The sequence below is a fragment of the Rhipicephalus microplus genome, chromosome 10, assembly GCF_043290135.1.
Source record: "Rhipicephalus microplus isolate Deutch F79 chromosome 10, USDA_Rmic, whole genome shotgun sequence".
NCBI lineage: Eukaryota > Metazoa > Arthropoda > Arachnida > Ixodida > Ixodidae > Rhipicephalus > Rhipicephalus microplus.
Window position 1 is genome coordinate 86,279,986 of NC_134709.1, and position 25,845 is coordinate 86,305,830.

A 25,845-nucleotide genomic window follows, 5' to 3' on the forward strand; every position below is an offset into this window, starting at 1 on the left:
CCACAACTGACCCCTCGAGTGTGCCCTCTTCAATCCCGCGCCGCCTTCCTAGTTCGCTGAAGGAGCACCGTTACGGCATTTTTTCTTTGCTCGGTTCAGGATTGATTGGAATAGAGCGCGCCGCGACGAAGGCCTTGCCGGGAGAGAAGGGCGAAGAAAAACATACGGAATTATTAGGCTCTCGGTCTTGCGGTGGGCCCGAAGACAGCTGAGCCGGAATCTCACCTCTACCTGCTTAGCTTGCTCCCCCAGCGAAGTAGGAAAGAGGCCGTGGGAATCGGATGGTCGCTTCTTTCAAAGCGAGCGCTTGGTGGGTGGCTTGCTCGCGTATACGTACGTGGGATGCCGGGGACGGGACCTTACTTTGCAGCGGCGGTCACGACAAGCCCGCCGAGTCGCCGCTGTGGGGTCGGAGCCGGGCACAATTTACATTTTGGATCCGAGTTTGTAGTGTTAGCGCCTTGACACGCTTTTAGACTCGGCGATTACGTGTAACTTTCCTTTCGTGCGTGTATATCGGCGAGCAGCTTATCTGATTATCTCGGGCTGGAGAATGAAGCGCTTGGTTTCTTTTCTTTATTGCGCGTCGTTATTGGCGTTTTCACGAATGAGCTATAATGGCGCACAGGCTAGCGTCCACTTGAGCCCACCAGTGTAGATGTGTTGATCTGGATGAGGCCTGATGTCTGAGCCAATCAGAGAGGCCTTAGTAGACCTCCGAATTGATCACGACGGCGAACATTAACTGTTGTACGGCGGGATTCGGCAGTGTGTATGTATGGCTGGATGGCTTTTCGCTCGGGCAACAAAACATGGCACCACCTTTGAAGCTCGAAAGTCAAGTATATATACCCCCCCCCCCGCCCTTCCATCTTAAATCAGCAAGTTGGTGCATAGTTCTTGCTTTTTAAAGGGAATGCCAGTCATATCATCAATGTCGACCAAGCGGACAGTGCGAAGCACCGTATATGCCAGAAGGGCTCGCACTGATTTGTCTCTTCAAAATCTTATTTCTTTTTACACCTATGCATAACATGACTATTGGCATTCGCCATCCGCAATGCCGAATTGCTTTCATGTACCAAATTAGTATTTTAGGCCGCCCCCCAAAAAAGTAAGCTTTCGGCTAGATCCTATGAGAATGGCGTGCTTCCAAGACATGCTTTATACGTCGAGGCTGTCCCCTGAGCACGCTACCAATTAAGTACGGGTCGACCGCAAGGTCCCTCTTTAGGTGCGGAGTACATCGGCCTCGAGCACCTTCCGCCATGCTTGGGATACCGCGGTGCCGATACGTATACACCCGTCGTCACACCCACGTGGTCTCCATTTCCATGACAACGAACGCGCGCGTGCCTTGTTAGTTCGTTCGTTCTTTGTCTTTACAAAGCCGGCCGTGACACGCTCCGTAAGGCCGCTGGTGGAGGCTTATCATTTCAATTTCGTGCTTTGTTCCTCGACCGAAAGTCTTGACTATGGGCGACGGTGGAGAGAGATAGAGAGAGGAGAGAGAACCGGCGAAGGGCGGGAAGAGACGTCCACGGTCGTCCTCTCGCTCCACGTTTGGGCGCCAATTTTCGGGGGGGTCTCGCCCGGCGAGAATGAGAGAAATGCACAAATAGATTGAGAGAGAGAGAGAGTGAGAGAGCTCGTTCAACGAGCGACACCCGAAGCGAACCGAATCGGGCGACAGAATACTAAGCAGCCGTATCCAGCTTTTCGCTTGAGAGAACCTATGGGACAGGATGTTTCCGCTGCGATACGGGAGTACTCGAGTGTGCACTGTGGCGACGGTACAGGTTGCGAAGAAGGCAGGGTCTGCAACAGTGCTCAAAGGACTCGCGATAGCGAAACCCCGCGAAATACAGCAGAAAAGGGTTAAGTCTATACAGCAGCCTACTCTTGTCACGCCGCTATCACTGTGGTATAATACAATCAGAGTATTATTCAGCTACGACTATCGCAGTGTATACTGCCGTGCTGCTTTGATCTCTGTGCGAATCTATATTTTACGACGGCTTGAAAGTCCTCGCGTGAGACAATTACACAAGATTCAAGCTATGTTTTAGAGTTAGAAGCTGACAGGGATCGTTAGAGATAGGCGGAACAGTTATCTGCTATATAGTATAGAGAGTTTGATTGTATAACCTGTCTTTGTTGGCAGACATGTGGTGACCTGGCGTTTGGAAAACGTAAACGTCTGGACATGCGTGTCACCGAGCCGCTTCGCAGAGCGCTGTTAACGAAGCTATTGTTAAGTATCACATACAAGACAAGCTTCTTATAAGCGCGCGAAGAGATCTTCTTTTGGTATTTTTTTCACAAACGCGTTATTCTTTGCGTTGTAAACGCCTACAGTTCTCAAGCGAAGAGCTCAATAACGAGCTTGCCCCGCAACTTCGAACTCACCGTAGCACACTGTAGCGCTCTTTATGGTATGTGATGTGGCGTACTCTGCCAAATCTTCGTGCATTCAGTATTCTACCCCCGTAAGTTGACTGAAGAACTGCCGGTTTCTCAGCAGGCAACGATGCAACTGCTACAAATTTCAGCACTTTATTTACACTAACGAAAAAAAAAGCAAAAATAACCAGTTGAACTTCCCTGTGAATGGAAGCCTTTGTTTTCCGTACGGACTTTCCGGCTTAGCGTTATGCGTACAACTCACTTCTAAGAGCTTTCCTACGCTCGCGTTCTTTCGGGACTTAATTGCTTTTCTTACAAAAGAATCCGCAACAGTATAGCTAAAACTGCCTGGTCCCGGCTTTTCTTTTAATTACGCCACACTCCTTCCGCTCTCTGTTCGACCTTACAGCCGCGTCTATACCGGTTTCGTTTCGCCCACCGCCCACCACACGTCGCTTCCGTCTTTTGGGATGTAGAAGAAAAACAAGTCCGCCCTCATCATTCCTCTGGCTCTGAAGAAAGAGAAAGGCTTATTGAAAACAGAAAAGAAGGGAATGGAGGAAGGCCAAGTTGTACACGCGCGGGAAAAGCAATAACCCTCCTCTGCACATGTAGAGGGCATAGTGGCCGTCCGGGGCATTATCGCCGACACAATCGTCGCCCATTGTTCTTTGCGGAACGAGAACAGGTGGTCTATCTGTCCAGTTTCGAAAGGGACTCGTTCTTTTCAGTTCGGCAGCGATACCGACGGCTATAAAGTAGGAGGGGTTTAGCGGGCTGTTGGATAAGGGGCACACGGTGTTTAGGAAAGAGGATGTACCAGCCCCCCCCCCCCCCCCTCCATTCTTATTATTCGCCGAAAGGTGGTTCGTTCCGTATTACGGCCGCCACTTCGGCTGTTGTGGTGGTTTCACTTCCCGGTGCCATGAAGATGGTCGGTAGTCGAATGCAAGGATGCTCCCATCTGTAACACGGTGCGATGCGAATATGACTTGCAACACGGGAGCGCATGGTCTCAAGAGTTCAAAGATCGCGCATGGCTTCCACTAGCCTTTATTTCCGTTACTCGTTTCTCTTCCTTTGGTATAACCCCAAGTAAGAAAAAGAAATAATATTTAATTGTTTAAATACTTAGTTTAAAACGAGTTGAAGCCATGCGCAACCTTCGAACTCGTGAGCCTCCAAGCTCCCGTGTTACGTGCCACATTGAGCGCGCCAGTACCCTTTTAAGCTTATTCATTCATTAATCACTCTGTAGCGTCACGTGAAGGCAACGTTTAACGTCACGCGCCTGTAGCGTCACATTCATCAAGCAGCGTTAACGTGCGTATAGCGGCACACGCGTCAGAGATCGTCGCATGCATGTAGCATGACGATAGTTATAGCGCGAGAACAACACGACGACACAGAGACAAGAAGAACACGAAGACGTGTCGTCGTGTTGTTCTCGCGCTGTAACTATCGTCATGCCGTGCCAACTAGCCCAAGCTGCCACACTTCTATGCATGTAGCGTCACATGCGTCGCTTTATTGCGTGCGTATACCGCTATATGCATCACGAGAGCATGACGTCGCATATGTTAACGTGCACAACGTCACAGGTGTCCGGCAGGGTCACGGGCGTGCAGCGTCACAATGACACGTGCGCATATCGTGCATCACGTGAACTTGATGTTACACGTAGTATACACGTGTGCATATTGTAATACACATGGCTTGTTAACGTCAGGCGCGTGTTGCGCGTTATGCGTATCGCGAATTGTCTTTAACGTGCATGTACAGCGTCGCGACCATGACAAGTTTGTGCAGACGCGCGCACCTTATTCAGAAAGTAGTCAGGAAGGGGCTCACCCAAAACGCGCTCGCGAAAGGAGTTGTTCATTTGCATCACCGTTCTGGACAACATCGCCAATTTCTGTTTACGTCGGATGGTATAGTTCATGCGCAATCGACGAGCTATAGCAGCCATAATTTCGCGTTGCGTCATTTTGTGCGTGTCAACCACTGACAGCACCACTATATGTATATACCACGCTTTCTCGTGGTATGGTCTATCCACAACTGCCGGCCTCCAGCAATCTTTCGAGAGCCCATTTGAGAATCGAAGTTCGCTACGTTGAACGGGAAAATTACTCGCCGCAGCTGTCAGCTCTGCTCAAGCGGGGGAAGACATTGAATCGCTCGGACGTGTCGGCGACAGCGTCTCAAAAAGAAAAAAAGAAAAAACACTCGACACAGCCGTACCCAAGGCCTGTTTCTTTAATCTTGGCAAGCGGCGTCCGTCGCATCGTGTATTCCATTGTCTAGAAAATTCACCGCTGTCTTTAGATGTCATCGTTTTTCCCTTTGGAAGAGTTGTTAGCTCCGACGCAGATGTCCTTTTGTCCGCGTACCAGGTACACAATCCATTAGGACCATCCAGCAGGCAATGGGTCCTTATGTGTCTGCACACGAGAACAAAAGACGCGTACATCGTCATAAGCTTGGTTAAGAGCGCTCGTTATAAAATAGTTAGTGACAATCAATGGATCAAGGCCAGCTATAGTTCTTTGTTCATCGTTTGACATGAGGCCAACAAGTATGTAACGCAGGCCTTGGGCGAATATGGCATACCGCGTGCCGTTGAATGCCGAATAGATGGGCGTTCAATGTATTTGCGATGTATTTTTGCGATGTTTGCGATGTATTTTTTGGGCTCCGCATGTTTGCGTCGCGAGCATACGCCCACGCATAGAAGCCGTGCAAATGATTGTGGTGTGTGGAAGCTCGAACTTCACAGTTTGCAATGAGCACAGTTTAACCATTCTTTCCTTCATACGAAGCGAGGGTCTCGTTCTGGCGGACTTGAATGGTGCATTCAGGTCACTGTAGTATACGAAAAATTATTGGTCAGCTACCTGATTGTAATAAAATTACGGACTATGTGACATTAATAGGCAAAAAGAAAAAAAGTACTCCACACTTTTTTTATATACACTTCTTCCCTCCATGAGCAGACTTCTCACTCTTCTTTCAGTGTAAGTTACAATTTCTAGTGATCAAGTCGATTGTCGAGGTAAAATAATAACGTTGCCCTGAAATGAAACCACCTTCTAATAAAATAATTCACCGGATATACCTATACCAATTCCGTCTTTGCAGGTGCGAGTGTTTTTGGTGAAAACGCCTAAATCTCGCGCTGCCAACTCAAATCACGAATTGGCCATCGTGCATGCCGCCGCCAATTCTAAGTGTCTGCAATTCGCCGATTCGTCTTCCGTCACGACAACCCTTTGTGCCTCGGGAGAGACGTTACGCAAACGCGAACCGCCGCCGTCGGGGTTAATCCACCCAGGACTTCCGGCGTGCCGCTCGTTTATTGCTCCGGAGGGATTGAGGTTCGCTTGTACACGATATACCGTTCTCCTCGACGGCGCGGCGCAAAGCCCGCGCTGCATAGTGAGAGCGCGCATCCCGTTCGAGCAGCGCGTGTAACGGTTTCAACGAAACCTTACCGCACGCACTCTTTGTACACGCACAACGAGAGCAGCGGATGTAGGGAAAACTGGGGCACATGCACTTAAGGAGGCGACGCCTCGGTTGCACGCGGACAGCATTATTTATTCCCTGGGAGGGGAAAAAAAGAAAAAAAATCAAGCGATAGTGGTGTCTGTAGCAACAACAAAGCTAGTGAAGTGTGCAGGGGCAATAACGCATAAATTTAAGGGTGATGGAGGGGGTTGAACTGAAGGAACATGTGGCAGTCTCTCTTTTTTTTTTCTTTTTTTGTGCTGTCATTGTCTACGCGAGTCTGCTTTTATCTGCGGCACTAAGAACTTCCGGCGTGAACCGCAAGGAAGGTCGACACACTTCCTCTAAACCTCGACACCGATTTAGGAAAAGATGGGGTGGTAGAGGGGTTTAGGGGGGTGGGGGGCAGCTTTAGTGAACAGATGAAGCGCGGAGATGGCGATAGTTATAGCGCAAGAACAGAACGACGAGAAAGAGACGAGAAAGACTCGTCATTTCTCTTCTCGCGCTACAACTATCGTCATGTCATGCCAACTATAGCCCAAGCTGCCACACTGCGGAGATGTATGCCGTGCGAAATTAAGATACGTACACGTATTATATACTGGTTCTTGAAACATAGGTACACGATGTTGTTCGAAAATGGGTTCAAGCGCTCTTCGTGTAGCGGCACGGAGTTCATCCGCAACCCATTAGACGCAGCGTGCCGCAATTCAAGGAGCGGCACGAGTCGACACTGCACGTGTATTCGCGCGGTCGGCGCCTCGCCTGCATGCAAGAACGGAGTGTCGTCGACGGGGTCTTCCACCTGGGACTCGTACGACGTCGAAGCACCCATTCACTTTCATTGTTTCGCTGATTCCTTTCATACGACACGCTAATGACGGTGTACTGGTGGTACCGCATTACACCCCGAACCCTTTCCTGTTTCCGTGAGAGATATTAAGCGGATCGCTGAGGTGCATACTGGTCGTGGAATAAAGTATTGCCTACGGTATTGCCTACGCATTGAGAGGGGAGGGATCGGAAAGTGCCGCGTTTTATAGTCACGTCATGGCTTTGCTGGGAAAAAGATTCTGGTCATTCCTGTACATGTTATAGGAGTTCACTGGCCGAGTAAAACCGAAGTGTCACAAACAGGCATAGCGGGTGGTTGTCGATCAATATTGCGCGCAAAAGGTGCACCATCCATATTGCGACAAAACAGGTAATGTCGCCATTTGAAAGAAGGCCTTTCCCATTACCAAGATATGCGCCATTCATAAAGGAGGTTATGCGTGAGGATTTCATATTGCGTCTTGATTCGAAAAACACATGGATACTCACTGTTGAATTTGACATTTTCCTATTAACGTTTCACGTACACTGTGCTTAGTCGTTAGTGTGTTTTAAATACTGTTCTTAATGTTAGGACACCGTTTCCTATTGTTTGTTCCACACCACGATAGCATTTTTTTTTTTCTAAACACAGTTGGTGAAGATGGCGAAGCTGTGCTTAGTCGAGCCTTTCGTATGTCTGGTAGACAGACGTGCACGGTTTAACGCTTGTGGGCATCATAAACGGTAATGCGCCACTGTCAGAGCGCAAATCCCCAACCACTCATCTATGATCCACAAAGAATGAAGGCAACGGTAGCCCAAGCGACCCTGGCCCAACAAACCGTACATAACTCAGAAAGCTGTGCGGCCTATAATAAAACTCCTCATCATTACCATAAACACGTATGGTCCGCAGAAACTCGGTCAATGTAACTGCACAAAACTCTCATCAAAAAGGAAGAAGGCGACCACTTAGCCCAACAAATGTTAGCTAGCCCAACATTCATACCACTATGTCGTGATGCTTTGCGTAGTTATCGAAAGTGGTGCCTGCACTACCACCGCAGAGCTGTACGAAGAGCGTTTCATAAGGAGTGTGGATACAACATATCTCAGAGACTTTCAAAACATACAAATGAGTTAGCCCGACGAAAGGAACGCAACCAACTTGGCTCTTTCCACGGTGTGCGTGAAGTGGAGCCGATTGAATGTTTTTTTAACGCTGGGCCAGCTAGATATATGCGCGAAGCCACGTCACACCCATCAGGGTCGTACTGAATACATTACCATCTCAAAAGCAGGGACGTACCGGCGAGAACGGGAACGTCCCACTCCCAATTAGTGCGTCGTATGCACCCCCTTCGTAAAGGTGCCTGGTCTGCTGCGCGTGCGCACTGCGTCATCAGCGGTTACCTTCTCATTTCCCTTTCTCAGAGGCTATGAAGGTGTTACACGTGGCTGTTAGCGAAAGTTACTGAACCGTGACCCCGTAACGGGATGCAGAAAAAGGCGTCGTTTACTATCTTTTCGAATCCACCGTATACAAACTTACTCATCCGACCCGTCCTCACAGCTTAGCGACTGATTGATCGATTTGTGGGGTTTAGCGTCCCAAAACCACCACATGATTAAGACACGCCGTAGTGGAGGGCTCCGGAAATGTCGACCACCTGGGGTTCTTTAACGTGCACCCAAATCTGAGCACACGGGCCTACGACATTTCCGCCTCCATCGGAAATGCAGCCGCCACAGCCGGGATTTGATCCCGCGACCTGCGGGTCAGCCGCCGAGTACCTTAACCTCTAGACCACCGTGGCGGGGCGCTTAGCGACTGAAGCTTTGCTCACACTTTTAGGGGCAAAACTCCTTATAGCGGCACCCGTTCGTCCCTCGTAGTTTGTAACAAGTATAACATTTTGACCTCCAAGGTGGTGTCGGTGAGAGACTTCTGTGCGTTGTTGAACAATAAAAAATAGTGCTCAATGTACATGTCAATGGCTGCTAATGGGGAATGAGAGACAGGAGCATTCGGCTTTTAGTTAACGCGCAGGCTGCGATCCCCATTAGCAGCCATTGGCATGTACATTGAGCACTATCTGACAAGAAAGGGTTGCTACGTTATACTCGCTGGGTGTAACCTCCTTAGCTTTAGAAAGGTTTAGCGAGCGTTCAGCCGCAGTGCCATGAATACAATGAACTTGTATATACCATGAATGAACTCGAGGTGGTTAAAAATGGGAAGTAGATACAAAGCGCAAGCCGTAAGAAAGTAAAAGCCGAATTCTCCGCCTCTAATTTCCCATTAGCAGCCATTGGCATGTACATTGAGCACTATCTGACTGAAAAAGTTTGCTACGTCATACTCGCTGGGCGTAACCTCCTTGGTTTTCGAAAGGTTTAGCGAGCGTTCGGCCGCAGTGCCATGAATACAGTGAACTAGTATATACCATGAACTCGAGGTGGTTAAAGGTGGGAAGTGGACCCGAAGCGCAAGCCCTAAGAAAGTGTGCGTGTGCCACCTCTCGTTTAGTCCTTGAAATGTCCGCTGGATGGCGGTGCTTCTATATTGGGAATATATGATGAAAAGATGCGAGATGGTGGTACTTGGAGTGCTGAATAGATGGACGAACGGACACATAGACAGATGCATGGATGGACGCATGAACGGACGCAGCGGCTGCATGGACGAACGCAGGGACGGACGCACGAACAGACGCACGCGCGGACGGGCTGATGGACGCATGGACGGACGGAAGCAAGAACGAATGGACGGACGAATTCTTCGCCCCACTCTCCATCATTCACTCCGTGGATATGCTGCCATTTTTCTTATAAGACACAATTACTAGCCCATAAACACGTCCGCCGCGGTAGAGCAGTGGTTGTAGTGTTCGGCTGCTCACCCGAAGGTGACTTTATCGATCGGTATTGGTACCGATCGATTCATCGATTTAATCAATTCATCGAGGTCACGGTATCGATCGATTCATCGATTTCGATGAAGGCTAAATGATGATATAAGGCCCGCGTACTGTGCGATGTCCGCGTGCGTTAAGAAGACACCGGATGGTCGAAATTTCCGGAGCCCTGCACTACGGCGTCTCTCGTAATTATATCGTGGTTTTGGGACATAAAGATAGCATTTGTATCAAGCGTATATCAGACGTGGACGAAAGAAGTGAACACGGGACCACTTATCATTTCCGTCTCATCTTACACTAGTAACCATGTGTTATACTTTCCTTGGGATCCTTGTCCGTTGGCTCTCATTTTTATTGCGTCTGAAAAAAACAAGCACATAAATTTTTAATCTTTTTTCAGTGTATGCAGTCCAACTCTTTAATTTGAGCCAGAACTACCGATTTCGGGCTTGCTTCATATTTTCAAGAATAGTTATTCTGAATATTGGGAAAAGCGGAAGTGCTCCACCGGAAGTGCTGGGAAGAGAAACGAAACTGTCACTCGGTTCTGTTGCCACACGCCGGAAATTTGCTGTTTCGCGATTTGGGCTACAGCGGTGCAATGAATGCCGCTTTTTATTTTTATTTTTTCACTCGTTTACATTGGCGCCTTTCTCTCTTTCTCGACGGCGTGCTGCGACGCCTGCCAGCGCTAAATAGCAACAGCTGCGGTGCGAAAAAAGAAAGCAAGCGAAACCGGGAAGTAAGATAAACTAGCGTTCCAAGGCTGAGTGAAACGCCATTTCGTCGAGTTCGTCGTGACCTCGGCAAGGTCGCGTCTCTGTGTACGGCAGACGTCTGCGCATGCGCAACGGTGAAATACCGGCACAAAGCGACGGCTGCGACGGTATACCATCCGTGCGTGGAGTCGGGTTGTTTGGCGTCGCGTCCTTAGGTTGGACCGCGGAGTATGGTACACGTCTACAGCGACGGCGCCGTGGCGGCCGGCCGTTTTTTTTTTTTTTTCCTCGGCATATATCGTCGGAGCCGTGCCAAATCGTGAATCACTCGCACGGATTCTCGCCTGCATGTGAGGCTCCTCGCGGACGACTTCTACTATATATAATACGTTGTGAAAAAAAATAATAAAACCAAAATAGTTCACGTCGTTCGTCGGCAACGCGAAGTCATAGCGTCGTGGCCGCGTCGTAATGGCTATTTACGCGCATAATACGCTTGACCTCTTGCGAACCCGCCTTGCGGGTCGTGGGTCACCGACGCGACATCTTTTTGGGGCCTCTCCTTTTTTTTTCTCGCTTCAAGTGGAGGTATTTGACCTTGAAAAGTGCTGGCAGTTATGCCCAAGGAGTGTTTTAAACCTCCTTGGCGATGCCTTAGAGCGGCCTACATTTTCATGCCACATAACAGCGCATTTTTTATAGCGAAACGTTGAAAAAGCAAACAAAAAAAACTTGGATTATCTTCCCTAAGGGAACCCTAATGGGATGTGAAGCAGCAGCATAGCGCATGGGTGACGTCACGGGTTGAACGGCGCTAACGCGGGTGCTGCACTGAGTACTGGAAGATTCGTTTTGAAGCGATGGCTGGCGTAGGTCTTGTAGGTGATAAGGCTGAAATATTAGACGGCACATGTATAAATGCCGGTGCGCTTCGCCGCTTGTCAGTTGATCGACGGCCGACGCTCTGTTCGCCGCTACCAGTGGCATTGTGTATCGCTGTAAGCCGACTTTCCGTTTGCCGGCCACACGTTCGGCCATATTAACAATTTCATAACGCACAAGTCGTCTCTGCCTTGTCAGAGTCACGACCCCGTCACAATATAAATGAACGTCTAACGAAAAAAGAAATGTTATAGTTGGTACAATAATTCACAGTGGAGCCAAGTATACGGCGTTCAAGCATCCATTGTCGAAAGAGAACACAAGCAGACGACAAGCAGACGGGCATTCTGAGTCGTCTGCTTCCCTGATATGTGTTGACGACCCTGTATAGCTAGCCTACTCCCACAGCTAAGAAATATGTTAGAGCCCTTTTTTTCTGCTATGTCCGTGTTGGCACCTCTTACTTCCGCGGTGAAGAGATATATGTTGAGACATGATATGTATACTTCGTTTGAGCGTATACAGTGCACTGCCATTTGAACCTGCAGAGAGAAGACGGTTGAGATGTATATATAACCCAGAGTAATAAATGCTGCGACCAGTCAAGGCGCCCATAAGCCGGACGAATGAGGGGAGAAAAAGCCACAAGGTGATACAGAAAGTTGGCGGCCGAAGCAGACGGGTGCGTGCTCTTCCTATATCTGACCTGCCGCGTGTAAATATAAGCATCGCCTTCTCGCGCACGCTGCCTCAGCGAAAGCTGCGCGCGGCCTTGGCTTTTTTTTATTTTTGTCGCTTTTATAAACCACCGAGGTTAAACGTGAGCCGCCGCCGCGACTAATTGCTAACGTAACCTAATTGCCACTCCCCTCACCCTGACCCCTTCCGCGGGCCCGTCACACCGTCTATAATTAGCAAAACCACGCGTGCGTTCGTGCCAGGATACATACGTCCCTGAAGGCGGGGCGCGCCAGCAAGACGTATACACAGGGGGATGGAAAAAGAAAAAAAAGAGAAAAAGAAAGGAAAGAAAGAAAAAGAAAGAAAGAAAGAAAGAAAGAAAGAAAGAAAGAAAGAAAGAAAGAAAGAAAGAAAGAAAGAAAGAAAGAAAGAAAGAAAGAAAGAAAACAAAATATCATCACTAAAGTGGCACCCATCTCTTCCCACTAATTCATTCGCTCGTTTGGTGTGCCGATCGAAAAGTCCGCTTTTGCGTGTCGGCGCGCTGCGTCCATCTATAATGCGAACGGAAGCCGCGCGCGGAATCGCGAAAGTGTAATTACGGGTCCGCTGGCGCGCTCGTTGTATTCATGATATGCACGCTGTGAGGCGCTATGGAGGCCACCTATTCGCTTTGAGACTTCGCTGTTACGACTTGCACCCCTTTCCTATTCTTGGTCTTTCGCTGTCAGAGCGTCCTGCGCACTCACTCCCACAAACTGACGCATCGCACAAACACACTCTCAAGCACAGGCGTGATCGTGGCTCGCTCCCCCTCTCTCTCTGTCGACCTCGATGACGTAAGCACGGCACCACCTTTCGATACGAAAACAATTGGAAAACTGAAGGCGTATTGAGGGGAGTATAGATCTCCTCAGTGGAAAGGAGAGTTTGGGGCGTTAATCCGGTCTATCCTGCCAGCGCGCGCGCTTTAAGCGCCGGTCATTTAGCGCGCCTATATAGAAGGCCTGGGTAATCGCGGTCGGCCTATTGCTCGCTTCGTTTACACCCGGCCGTGCATGCGCAGGCATTAGGGACTGTGTATTTGGGCAAGGTCGCGGCGAAAGTTTACCTGTACAGATTGCCCACACAAATGGGGACACCGCATGCAGGCGCTCTGATATTTTCGCATATTGACCTCCGCGGCAGGTTTGGTGATTCGCGCTCTCGGTGCGTTTGATCGTTGTCTATACATATACACAGCGTAACACTCATCGCGGTTTCATTAGAGTCGCTGGCAGCGTTTGCGTCGCATTCTGTCTTTCCTTTTTACGGTACCGACTGTCTCAAACGAACGTCTTCGGACAATCAATCGCCTGCATCGCCTCTGGCGTGGCAATTCTTTCTTTCCGACGGGCTATCATTACACACCATCGAGAGCGTGGTCCACTGGTTTGGGGTACGCGACTGCAAATAGCACGGCCCGACAGTTGTATATACCTCTGTGAAGGACGAACAGAAACGCATTCGCGTGTGCTACAAATCTGCACCTAATAAGTGCGCACACATTGTTGCCTGATCGCTGCTGGATTGCCCGCTTGAGTGCCGTCACAAGTGCTCGTTCCCCTTCCTAGAGACATCGGTATACGATCGAGCGTTGCGGTCGATTGTCGACAAAACCCGTAATCGCGACCGAGGTGGTCCGTACGTATATTTCGGGGGCGCGCGCATCAGCCTCGCGCCGTGCCTGCAGCTGCGTGTATAAGATAAATATGAAAATTGGTATATGTGTGTCAATCGGCGTTCTCGTACGTGTCACTATAGATATGTTCGGTCAGTTACACCATTTTTTTCTTTCTTAGTTTTGTTGTGTGAATGAGTAACCTTTCTCTAAGGTTAGTGCGGCAGTTTCTTTAGGGTAAAGGGGGGGGGGGGATTAATTCGTGCCCCGTCCCACTATCCTTCGGGACAGTGTCCCACGTGACGGCTTGAAGTCCTTGAACCGGGCTCCCATTCTGAATGATCTGACCGCTGAGCTGTGCATGACACAAGCTGCTACGATAACGAAGAAACGCACTCGGCAACTCGTATAGTTTTCACGGTGAGTAAAATGTTTGTCAGACAGGGTACTAAAATCACGATGCTAAAAACTCGCCGCACGTCCTTTTACTCGCTTCCCCTCTCTCTTTCTTAATCTCACGAAATAGAACGATTTCGCGAATGTGCTGAAGTGCCGTCATTTATCTGCAGAAACCGAATGGATGTTATACTCCCGTACAAACATGAACGTAAAAACAAATAGCTCTGCAGAAAGCGTTCGGCAGATCGCGAACTCGTTACTTCGACTTCTAGATCGACGAAGCTGCAGAAACATTCATGTCAAAAAGCCCGCAATAGCGGGGCCCACTTATCTAAAATTAAGACCACGCGTATAAGAGGTGTGTGTGTGTGTGTTTGTGTGTGTGTGTGTGTGTGTTTGTGTGTTCTGTCAATAACCCAAGACCCCCTGAAGCATTCCTGGGCCACATACGTCGCGGAGCTTCTATACGGTCTGAAGGCGAGGAGACGCCTCCCGATAGGAAAACACGAAGGTGGTCTCTCTCTCTCTTTCTGGAAGTCCATCTTTCTTCTTCTTCTTCTTCCTCCTGCTTCAGCCGTCGTACAGTGGCTAGCCGTTGACGTGTGCGCGCACTTTCATCGCCATATCGAGATCTCAGCGCCGTGCCGTCGCGAAAGTGTCAACCTGTGTGGCGCGGCTCGCGAGACAAGAAAGGACCTCCTCCGCGCTGGAACGCCGCCTCCCCTCTTAGTCTTCGTCGGCTTCTTGTTGGGGGTCACCTTTCACGATTCCTGCTACTTCTTCGACCGCTCTTTTTCCGTCTCTGCGCGTTGAATTCCTCTATATTTGACTTCGCTATCTCTCGGTGGAGGCGCACGCCTCTGCGTAGAGATAAATAAAAAAAGGGGACGTACCCCCGCTGATAAGGGAGTGGTCCAGCTTTCGCGGGTGGTGCGTGTCTGCAGAGAAATCAGCAGGGATGCAGTCGTTACTTCTTTCTTTCTTTCTTTCTTTCTTTCTTTCTTTCTTTCTTTCTTTCTTTCTTTCTTTCTTGAAAGAAATGAAGCGGTGGCGGCGCTGGACAAAAGTCATTCCGAAAACGAAACGAAAAGACGTGGCCGTGGAATGAACAACGCCGGCGATGGCACAGTCCTTGACTCTTGCCCCCCTTTTGGGTCCTTTTTTTGTTGTTGTTCTGTAGTAAAAGCCTCTCGAGCATGCGCTTGTACAAGTGAACAGCGGCATCGAAGAATTCCTAGAAGTTCCTCTAGAAGACCTCGCTGACTATTCTGTTTTCAAGCTGGAACTCTATATACATTTGTTGTTGGTGTCAGCGCCGCGCAACAATTCAGAAAATGAGAGAGAGGGAGAGAGCGACGGATGATTTCTGATGATGTAGACAGTGACAGCGATGGCGTGCTATTTTGGGAGAGATTCATCAACATAATCATCAGCTTGACTGCATCCAGTGCTGGGACCTTCCCGCGTTCCTCCTATCAAGTCCGGTCCTGTGCTTTCTGCTGCCGCGTTATACCTGCGAACTTTTTAATCTCATCTGCCCACCTGTCTTCCTTTCTCTCCTTGGCGCGTTAGCAATCTCTCGGAATCTAGTCTGTTACCCTAAATGACCAGTGGTCATCCTGCGTATACGCACTACGCGTGCCCCGCTCTTTTCCATTTATTATTCTTCATTTCGACCAAGATATGTTTATATAACGCTTCAATGTGCACGCATGAACTGCGTGCAGTGCATTTCAATGGGCAATGCAGTTCACTTCAATCTGCAGACATGAAATATACTTAAGTGCAATGGTGCGGAAATATATATGGGACGTGGGTCACCACTTACTCCCCAACGCCTGGTTTAAACGGCCCGACGACGCAGCGCCGCTTAAAGCCAGAGTGTCATCTTTGCGTTCAACTTCAGCATTCTATAGGACACGTTGAATGCAGCGGGACATGCTTCACGATGAGTAGCGTTCACGCGTGACGTGTAATTCAGAGCATTTGGTTCACAGCACGATTCGGGGAGCACGAATGCGCAGAATCACGCCGTCCTACGTGTATACGAAGGTGTATCTACCTTCCAGCATGACAACTAAGCCTCGGGGGTTTTTGCCCGTTCTGCGCGAACGACCCCCCATCGACTCCCGTACACATACAGCGCTGGTCACTGGAATGGTCATCAGGTAGCCGTCCCTCGACCTGGCTCTGCAGATCGAAATCGACGCGACCGCGTAAAATACAGCCACCGACTGCGTTCGAACGAGGTTTGTTTATATCTGCGGGGCGCCGCACGACCGGCTGTTGTATTTCTCTACTGCCGACACCGAACGGGGCCGTACGCGTGCTTGGAGCAGTTAATTTTGTTTGCGCTCTGTGAAAACATCTCAAGCAGGGGTCAGCTTGCAACACTAGGGGGGAGGGCAAGGTATAGACTCAGGCAGAAGTCGGGGAAGACCCGAAGGGGAGGGGGTGGAGAGGGGGCCTAGGGAAAGGGAGGGAGTACTAGACTCTAGAACTGGGGAAAGAATGAAGGAATAAAAAAGAAACGAAGACGCGTCCTGCCGTTCAACCGACGCCGAAAAGTCAGAATTTACGACCGCGCGAAGACTTCTCTGCTCGGGTCGACCTTTTTTTTGAGACGCCGCGCCTAGACAGTAGAGCGTCTTGCGTTCGCCGCGGATAAGGTACGGGCGAGATGACCGAGAGAACGGAGGCAAGCCGCTCGCTAGGGCAATATTAAACAAAAAGTCAGCGCATCCTGCCGGGAGACCTGACCCCCAGGGCTCCGAAAATGGCCTGGAAATCGCATCTTTCCAAAGCGACTTCATTTTGGAAGCACGTTGGCACATTGCCAAGTATCGGGAGAGGAGCAGTTAAAGAGGGAGAGAGGAGGCCGGAGTGCTTGCTCATTCGGCCGCGTTTGATTGCGCAAATGCTTGTGTGTTTAACGGCGCATTCCTCGACAGGGTGCATTCCGGCCTTTGCAGACTCGGAGACCGTAAAAGTGAAGCACCATTCCAGTGTTGTACTTGGGAATCCTCCGTCTAAAACAACATGTTCTCTCCCTCAGGACCCCCCCCCCGTTCCAGTCTTCTCCAGCAAAGTACTAGAAAAGAAATATATAGATGGCCATGCTAACATGGAGAGAAGCAAATAAAAAAAACAAGTTGGCCACGCTACTGCTGAAGTTACCTGACTTCAGTTACATGACGTCATCTAATCTGATAATGTCCGCTAGGGTGTGGTTTGTTTTTTGGTACCGGTCAAGCATATAGTAATAAGAACGTGTGGGGTTTTACGCACTAAAACCACGATATGATTGTGAAGGACGCTGTGGCGGAGAGCTGCGGAGATGTCACCCATCCGGCGCCCTTTAACTTTCACTGACGTCACACACCACACGGGCATCTAGCACTTCGCCTCCATCAAAACGCGACCGCCGCATTTGGGATCGAACCCGGTACCTTCGGGTCGGCAGCGGAGCACCGTTACTGCTACACCATCAAGAAGAACAAACGTTTATTCCAAAGGAGTACACCCAAAAATTCGGCAAGGCCAAAGGTAAATTAGCTAAAGGCGGCTAATTCCCAAGAGACACATTGTATAGGCCTTACATCCTACTCGAAGAAAACACCAATTTACGGCAATACAAGCCGATAGGTTTTACCATTTCGTCCTGAAGCATGATAATACGTAAAACTGAAATTGCGAGGTCTTGCGGCCCCCCCCCCCCCCCCCCCCGCGGTGGTCTAGTGGCTAAGGTACTCGGCTGCTGACCCGCAGGTCGCGGGATCAAATCCCGGCTGCGGCGGCTGCATTTCTGATGGAGGTGGAAATGTTGTAGGTCCGTGTGCTCGGATTTGCGCGCACGTTAAAGAACCCCAGGTGGTCGAAATTTCCGGAGCCCTCCGCTACGGCGTCTCTCATAATTATATGGTTGTTTTGGGACGTTAAACCCCACATATCAATCAATCAATCAATCAATCAATCAATCAAAGTCTTGCGCACTCGAACCACGATATGATTTCTATCGCCATGGCTTTTTTTAAACGTGAAAACTAAATCGAGGTGCACGCGTATGCACACACATGGACCCCCACCCAAACTCAGCCGCCGGGTTTGGGAAGCGAACCCGCGACCTCGGACTTGCCTTCTAAAGCACGCCACGACGTGTCTTCTTGGAAAGGCGAGACGGAGGTGACCCGACACCCACTGGAAAGGGAACCGCGGGAATCCGTGACTCCAACAACATAAGTTAAAAAAATTAAACGAATAAGCCGATGGGACCGATATACAGAAGAAAGCGAAGGTTATGCAGGCGCGTCTTGTAAAGGCGTACACGACTTTACCTTTTTTATTTTCCCCGACGTATCTTTATGTCCCCTCCTCGGAAAAACCAAGCGAGACGCAACCGCCGGCCGCTCTCTGCAATGTCGGGGCCTCCGCCGTGTCGGTCGCTTGCTAGGAGGTTTACAGACACCTTTGCAGCTCCTTGGTCGCTTGCCGGTGCTCCCAACGGGCGTCCCCTTTCATCCCTTTCATGTCACGGACCGAAGTGGGGCATAGCAGGACACATGCGCCGGGGCGAGCTTTTTTTTAACGCTTATTACTTTTAAGTTCTCTTCCTTTCTCGGAAGGCCGAATTCCATTCGTTGTGTTAAATAAAAACGCCGCAGCGGAACGGACGTCTGCATAAACCACGGTATGAGTTTTGAAAAAAAAAAAAAAAGAATTGTAAGTATAAGGGCCGTTTTTTTTTTTTTTTTTTGTAAGACACAATAATATTGAGAACCAACACACAACAGATTCGAAGGTCGCAGGTTCGGATTCTGCCAGTGGCAAGTGATGTCTTGATCCACCTTTCTTTCTACGCATTTGCGTTACAATTATACTTCTAACAACGTCCCCCATACTTTTCTTGCCACCATTGGCTTTTTCTTGGCACCATTGGCTGCTGTTCCCTATAAGTGATATGATTTTTGGAACACCATAGTGGGCGATGCCTGATCAATTTCTAGCATTTTGGGTTCTTCAACAGAAGCGCGCTGAGTAGAAACATTATTATTATTATTATTATTATTATTATTATTATTATTATTATTATTATTATTATTATTATTATTACAGGGCCATATGATAATAAGGGACACCGTAGTAGAGGTATCCGCAAATCTCCCGGAACCACCTGGCCGGGGGTTCTTTAATGCGCTCTGACATCGCACAGTACGCGGGGGGCACTTGGCGTTTCACCACCACCGAAAGGCCACCACCGCAGCCCGGATCGAACCCGCAACCTTTGAGAAAGCATACGTGCGCCGTAACCACTGATTCGCCGTGGCGGCAGTAGAAGTTTCTGGGGGAAGATTCCAGTAATAGGGGTTCATAAGAAGCTGGCTCGCGTACTTTATTTTTAGGAGCGGTCACGTGTCCCCGATGTATGTAGTAGTAGTAGTAGTAGTAGTAGTAGTAGTAGTAGTAGTAGTAGTAGTAGTAGTAGTAGTAGTAGTAGGTAGCCACCTCGTTTAGTCCTTGGAATGTCCGCTGGATGGCGGCACTTGTATATGATGATGAATATGTGATGAAAAGATGCGAGATGCCGGTACATGGGAGTGTTCACTAGACGGACGAACAGACGTACCCAGACAGATGCACGGACAGACGGACTCTCGGACAGAAGCATGTACGCCCGGACGGATGGGTGCACTGACAGACGCACGGATGGACGCAGGGGTTGATGGACGCACGGACGAACGCTCGAACGGACGCATGGACGGACGCATGGACGGACGCATGGACGGACGCATGGATGCACGGATGGGCGCAAGAAAGCACGGGTGGACTGGCGGACGATTCGGCCCACTCATCATCATTCACTCCGTGGATATGTTGAGATTGTTTTTCTTTCTCTGTTTCTTTTTCTTTCCTGACTCAGCGTTTATATATAGTGTGCCCATTTAGCCACCGCTGAGTCGAGAAGGCGGTACGCGCATGACACAGCGGCGAATTTCGTCGACGCCGATGACAATGTCGAGGCCGAGGCTAACAGGAAAAAAGAAAAAAAAAAGAAGAGGAGAAAAAATTCGAGAGGCGAAATTATATATGATACGCATGTTGTGTGCGGGACGCATCCGGCAACGCCGCTGCATTCATTTCGTATTCCTCCCCAAACATCTCGTTAGTTTTTTTTTTCTCTTTTTTAAATCCTAATATAATGACGTATACCTGGATGCGAGAGCGATAAAGCTTATAGGCGTCGCGAAGTATAGTCACGCAAAAATATGTGAGTCATGTTTGCACGCGGACGTCAAGGCCATATATAGGTGAAAAAACGCTTATAACGGGAACGTTTATGCGCGAAAGTTCTCTTGCCGTTTTATTTTTTTTTTTCTTAATTGCAGACTCCAGGCGGGCTTCGTCTGCACAGCATGAGCCACGTTTGTCGAATCGGTCATCATGTCCTATATTTCTGATTGGCTGACGAGGCTTCGATTACGTCTCCTTCGATTGGCTCAGAACGCTTGTCCGAGCAATAGGTGCACCATTACGGACGTCTTTAAGTGACCCAACGATAACCATCAGCCACTTTACTTAGGCATCCTTCCTGGATATTTTTTTGCGATTTTCTCATTAAGAATATTGTAACTCATGCTAATAGCACGTTTGGCGTTCGTGTTCTGAAACTATAGCCGCGAGTGCGGTGTTAAAACAGTTGCGGAAAGGTATACTCTATTGATCGGCGCTTTTTGCTGCGTGACGAAAACACACTCCGACCTGTGCAACCGATATAAAGAATGCAGTCTAGCACTCCAGATAGTGAACTTGGGTAGAACCACTTTAACATCGTGAGTCTCGAAGTGCATTGTATGGGGTTCTCATTTTCGTCTTGATCTTCTCCATATGCTACATCACACTGTCCCATTAGCAAGCCCGGCTTTACGATCCCTTTGAGCTATATACGCTAGCGCTCTACTTCTCTCCTAAATTAATTCTCGCTTTCAAAGTAACGCCGCGGCCATATAATCATACGCGCAACCGCCTTGCGGAGAACATATGCAACACCTCCGCAAAGGTGGGCCACCATGCTTGTAGAGTGCACACCCACACCTACAAAACGGGTGTACGATTTCGCTCTCGCTTGCATGCGGGAACGAACCCTGCCCCTTGTAAACGTGCATCGCACTTGGAAGGAGCCAATTGCTACACCTTCCAAGGTGCGGCTCAAGAAAAAGGTGCGAGTGGTGGCGATGCCCCATCGTCTGCTCCGGATGCGGACTCCACAAAGCAGACGACAACGGCCTTCAGCTGCGTGTGCAGCGCTGTACTGTAAGCAGCAATCGGCGGCAAATCCATACTTATCTCTCTAGATTGCTTACCTTTAAACGAAACAGGCACGGTTCATGGCGGTGTTAGCACATATTATGTGCGGACTGCAGACGTGGCAATAAGGCTATTACAATTATTAAATTACGCAAATGAAACAAATAAATTACATTTTGCTGCATTGAGTAAAGCATCTAATCGTTCTTACGTATACGCTGGTAATTTAGGAATGCAATAAATTTGTAAAGAATTTTAAGAAAAGTACACAATACTTTCGACTAAAGTATAGCATTTCCGCTTCCCTCAAAGCATTAAAAATCGGCTAAATAAAGGAAAAATAAATACAAAACACGACTTGTATCAAAGCTAAAGTGAGGGCGTTGCACAAATCTATCTGAGATTTACATGTATATATGGGCTCATTGTGCTGTAGTAAGTTTTGCACGAGTTGTGAATCACTGATGAACTTTTGGTAAAGTGATTTAAGAACTACTTCACCTTTTAAAACTTATAGCAACGTATAGCGTGATTACTTTGGGCCAGCTGCAATTTGCTACGGAGTTTATTTAGAATAAAACAAATTTGGAAAATTATCTGTAATGTAGTTTATACCTTTGGAGGGGCGATTTCGCCATTTCCGATGTCCTGTGTACGGCTGTAGTATACGGCGGCGCAGAATAATGGCCACTTCGTCAGCAAGAACTCGCTCCGCACAAAGGGCGGTCACCGCGCGCTCTGGGTCAGAGAGGACACGACCGCCTCGGTGCTGCGCGTGCAAAGATGTATGCGCACACTGTGCCGCAGCTACAGACAACTCTCAGACGGGAAGGGAGGGGAGAAGGGGGAGTTACAACAGCAAAGCGAAAGAAGAAAAAAAAGGTATATTCAGTAATCCTCAAGAAGCGAGTGACGAAGGAGAAGCGCTTGTTGTGGGGATAGAAGGCGATGCTAATGCAGGGTAAACGAAATAAAAAGCAACTTGTCGAAAAAGGGTGTGTGCCACAAGAGAGCAAGCAGATCAAGAAGCGTAGCCAAGGGATCTACCGCGTTGTGAAAAAAGGTATCCTCGTAAAAGAAAGAAAGAAAGAAAGAAAGAAAGAAAGAAAGAAAGAAAGAAAGAAAGAAAGAAAGAAAGATAGAAAGAAAGAAAGAAAGAAAGAAAGAAAGAAAGAAAGAAAGAAAGAAAGAAAGTGCAAGATGGCCGTGGTATGCCGGCAGCCCCACCCACGCTTTGCTGGCGCCAGTGAGTCGCCGCCGGTTCGAGATACAGTACAGGCAAGAGAAGGAGGGGGGGGGGGGGTAATAGGGGGCAGAATCGCGAGCGAGCTAGTAAGCGCGGGGCAAATTTTACGCGGATTCCGAACAACGCCTACGAGGTAGTGGCGCCCCCTCCCTGTGCACGGCAGTGTGAACTGAATGTTTATCGGTGAGCTTTTTGGTGAAGAGTCCGCCGGTGCGTGCATTGCGTGCGGCAGCGGTTCCTCGGTGGCCACACCGGATTCACCTCACCTCCGGTCAGCTGACCCCTCCATTCCTTCTCTCTCTCTATCTCTCAAAAAAAGAAGAGAAGGTTTAAACTCCTGCGGACAGACTGCATTTGAAATCGCAGCACGAGAGATGGCGCAGATGTACGAGCTTCCGGCGCCGGCACAGCGGGCTGTGCGCATTCGAAACGTCCACAAAAGGAACCTTACACTAAACACAATTTAATTGATTCATTGATTTGTGGAGTTTAACGTCCCAAAACCACTATCTGATTATGAGAGACGCCGTAGTAGAGGGCTCCGCAAATTTTGACCACCTGGGGTTCTGTAACGTGCACCCAAATCTGAGTACACGGACCTACAACATTTCCCCCTCCATCGCAAATGCAGCCGCCACAGCCGGGATTTGATCCCGCGACCTGCAGGTCAGCAGCCGAGTACCTTAGCCACTGGACCACGTGGCGGGGCTAAACGCAATTTAATAATGCTTCCACAAAGAAATGGGGAATATCATAGCCGGCGCAAAGGATATGCCGCGGTGGCTCAGCCACACGATCGTGATGTACAGCCACCGGGAGCGAGGTCGCGGGTACGATGCCCGTCTGCGCTTTAACGCATCCGAAGACCAGAAGCACGCATGCGGAAAAAAAAGTAATGACGCAGTTCCCTCAAGCATCGATTTTGTGCCCACGTCATAAGGAAGTCGGAGTGATCTAATTGAACCTGGAGGAGCCTGCTTACAGCGGCTTCTTCGATAGCCGTCTACGGTTTTGAAATTCATCAACGTTAATTATGCATCACGGGCTCCAACCGCTCGGATTATCGCTCACAGCAGCTGGAGGAGCGATGCTGAAATTGTTGAAGATATATATGAAGGAAGGAACAGGAGAGGAAGAAAAGGCGGGGATGTTTACGAGTCAGTACCGGTATGCTACCCTACACTGGGGAAAGGGGTGAGGCAGTTTTAAAGATGAAGAATAAGAGAGAGAGAGAGAGAGAGAGAGCACGCACTCGCAAACTCACACACTTCCTGCAGTTATTGAAACTACGTGAGTATACAACTGTTCCGCAGATACGAAGCAGATTAAGGATCCCTAGGGTATATATACCGAGTCAAAGCCGAAGTTGTTGTACTTGGTAAACTCTTTCACAAAAGCTGTGGAGGTCACTGGCTCGTCATTACCCAGATACTTCCAGACACAGAATGAGACTGCACGTGGCCTTTTAGGGAGAATATGATCATCGTGCTCACGGCACGCACGTTTTTTTGCTCCCTGTTCCTCTATATAACGATCCATGCTACCGTCTCTCGCGCGCCTTGTCTACCATGCGTTTTACAATTTGCGCACACATACCGCACAAGATCGCCTTTGCGCATGGGCGTGGCCGTGAATGCCACGTCGCTTCATCGACAGAGCACGCAGCATATTTCCGTGGGCCGGGGTGCTCCCTTCGAATACTTCAGTGGCCCCCCAAAGAACGCACGTAAGCCGGCAGTGGCATCGCCGATCGAGTGCACGGCACACAACCCTGAATGTTGAAGTGCAGACGCGATCTCCTTGCTGCACATATAAGAATCTTTTAGAAGAACCGCAGAGGGGCGCGAGCTGCAAGGAGGCGTAGTCCTTTCCAGAGAGAGAGGGCGTGGCCCGCCAAATTACGGCAACCTGCGTTACGGGCCACCGATTCGCAAGGAAAGTATAGCTTGAATGGGGGGGGGGGGGGGGGGGGGCAATTCCTGTCGCTCCTCGCGCATATTAAACATGCGGGCACTTTGCCGAGACGCTGTGGCCATGCACTAGAACGCCGCATGCGTCCGATGTCGCCACCAGCGGCAACTTAATTCAGTGCTCGGGACTTTCTGCAGAGAAGGGTTGCAGCGCAAACGACGTTCCGCTTCTCTGACAATAAAGTTTATTCTCTCTAAACAATAAAGTTTATTCTCTCTCTCTTCCGCTTCTCTGAAAGACCACCCAAATGTGTTCTGACGTCAGTGAACGAAGATATGCGGCGCGCGAGACCTGCACAATTTCGAGCAGAGAGTGAGGCGTAGGGCGATGGCAGGAAGGTCAAGGAGGAAGAAGATATCTGGCGTGCTGTGCTGTATACATTGGAACACGGGAGAGGTGGGGTTTTGAAAGAGAAATGAGTGCACGGAGAGTAAGAGGGTTATTCAACAGCGACAGATAACGGCGACCATTTGGCATGCTGTGCCAGTAGAAAGATAGATAACAATGTATATAACATAGGTGACGTAAGGGATGCAACTTATATTGACCGATTGCGGTGGTGGCATTCGAACCGATATAGAGAAACCGCCTTTCTTCTTTTTCCATACAGCACAGATTTTGCGGCGAATATATTGAACCCAGCTGTGTATTCTGCGACCTTCCGAAACTGCTTCCGTAAGTGTAAGCACTGGGTTAAGAAAAAGGACGCAAATGTGGAAAGAAGCACATTTATATTGACTACTTAAGGTACTCTCTCGCTTTTCATACTTTTTTTCGCATGAACTATCTCCTTCCCCGGCACAGAATAGCCAACCGGTGTTTTTCTGGTTAACCCTCTCTTTTTGCTTCACCTTTCTCTCTCTCTCTCCAGGGTTCTATAAGTGAAAAAAAAAAACAGTGTGCTAGCGTTTATTGGCATTTCACTTTCATCCGAACAAGCTCTATAATCGACCTGGAGCGCACAGGGAGCGCCTGGTCGCAAAATAAATTGTTGGTGATGGACGTACCGCAGCACTTGAATCTGAAGAGTGCCCTCGAAATATGCGATATGACTCCAGCACATCATACGTAGATCAATGACGTCCTCTTGGCCAGTTAGCTCAGGGTACTATTTGGCCTGTGGAGCAGCCGTGAGTAGGCAAGAAGTCACTGCGTTGGTATGCCCGTAGTGTGCAGAGACGAGTCGATAACAACGCTAATCCAGGATCTTGAGAGCTTACAAGTCGGGTGCAGGCACGACAATTCTGCGAACTAACGTCACCATCGAACCCATGTTTGGTTACTAGCACGGCGAGGCCTCCATGACGTCACATCCGTTACATTTCACGA

The 25,845-nt window shown here is 49.1% G+C and overlaps 1 protein-coding gene and 1 long non-coding RNA gene across 2 annotated transcripts in view; one reads left to right on the top strand and one right to left on the bottom strand.

Moving 5' to 3' along the window:
* The window catches only part of LOC119180585 (uncharacterized), a 125,547-nt gene that overhangs the window by 22,771 nt on the left and 76,931 nt on the right, over positions 1-25,845 (top strand). The window lies entirely within an intron of this gene.
* LOC142774783 (uncharacterized) overlaps positions 4,648-25,845 on the bottom strand; it is an 86,275-nt gene continuing 65,077 nt past the window's right edge. Inside the window, exon 2 of the long non-coding RNA XR_012886556.1 lies at positions 4,648-4,850. This is a non-coding gene — a long non-coding RNA (uncharacterized LOC142774783). The remainder of the gene's footprint in view (positions 4,851-25,845) is intronic.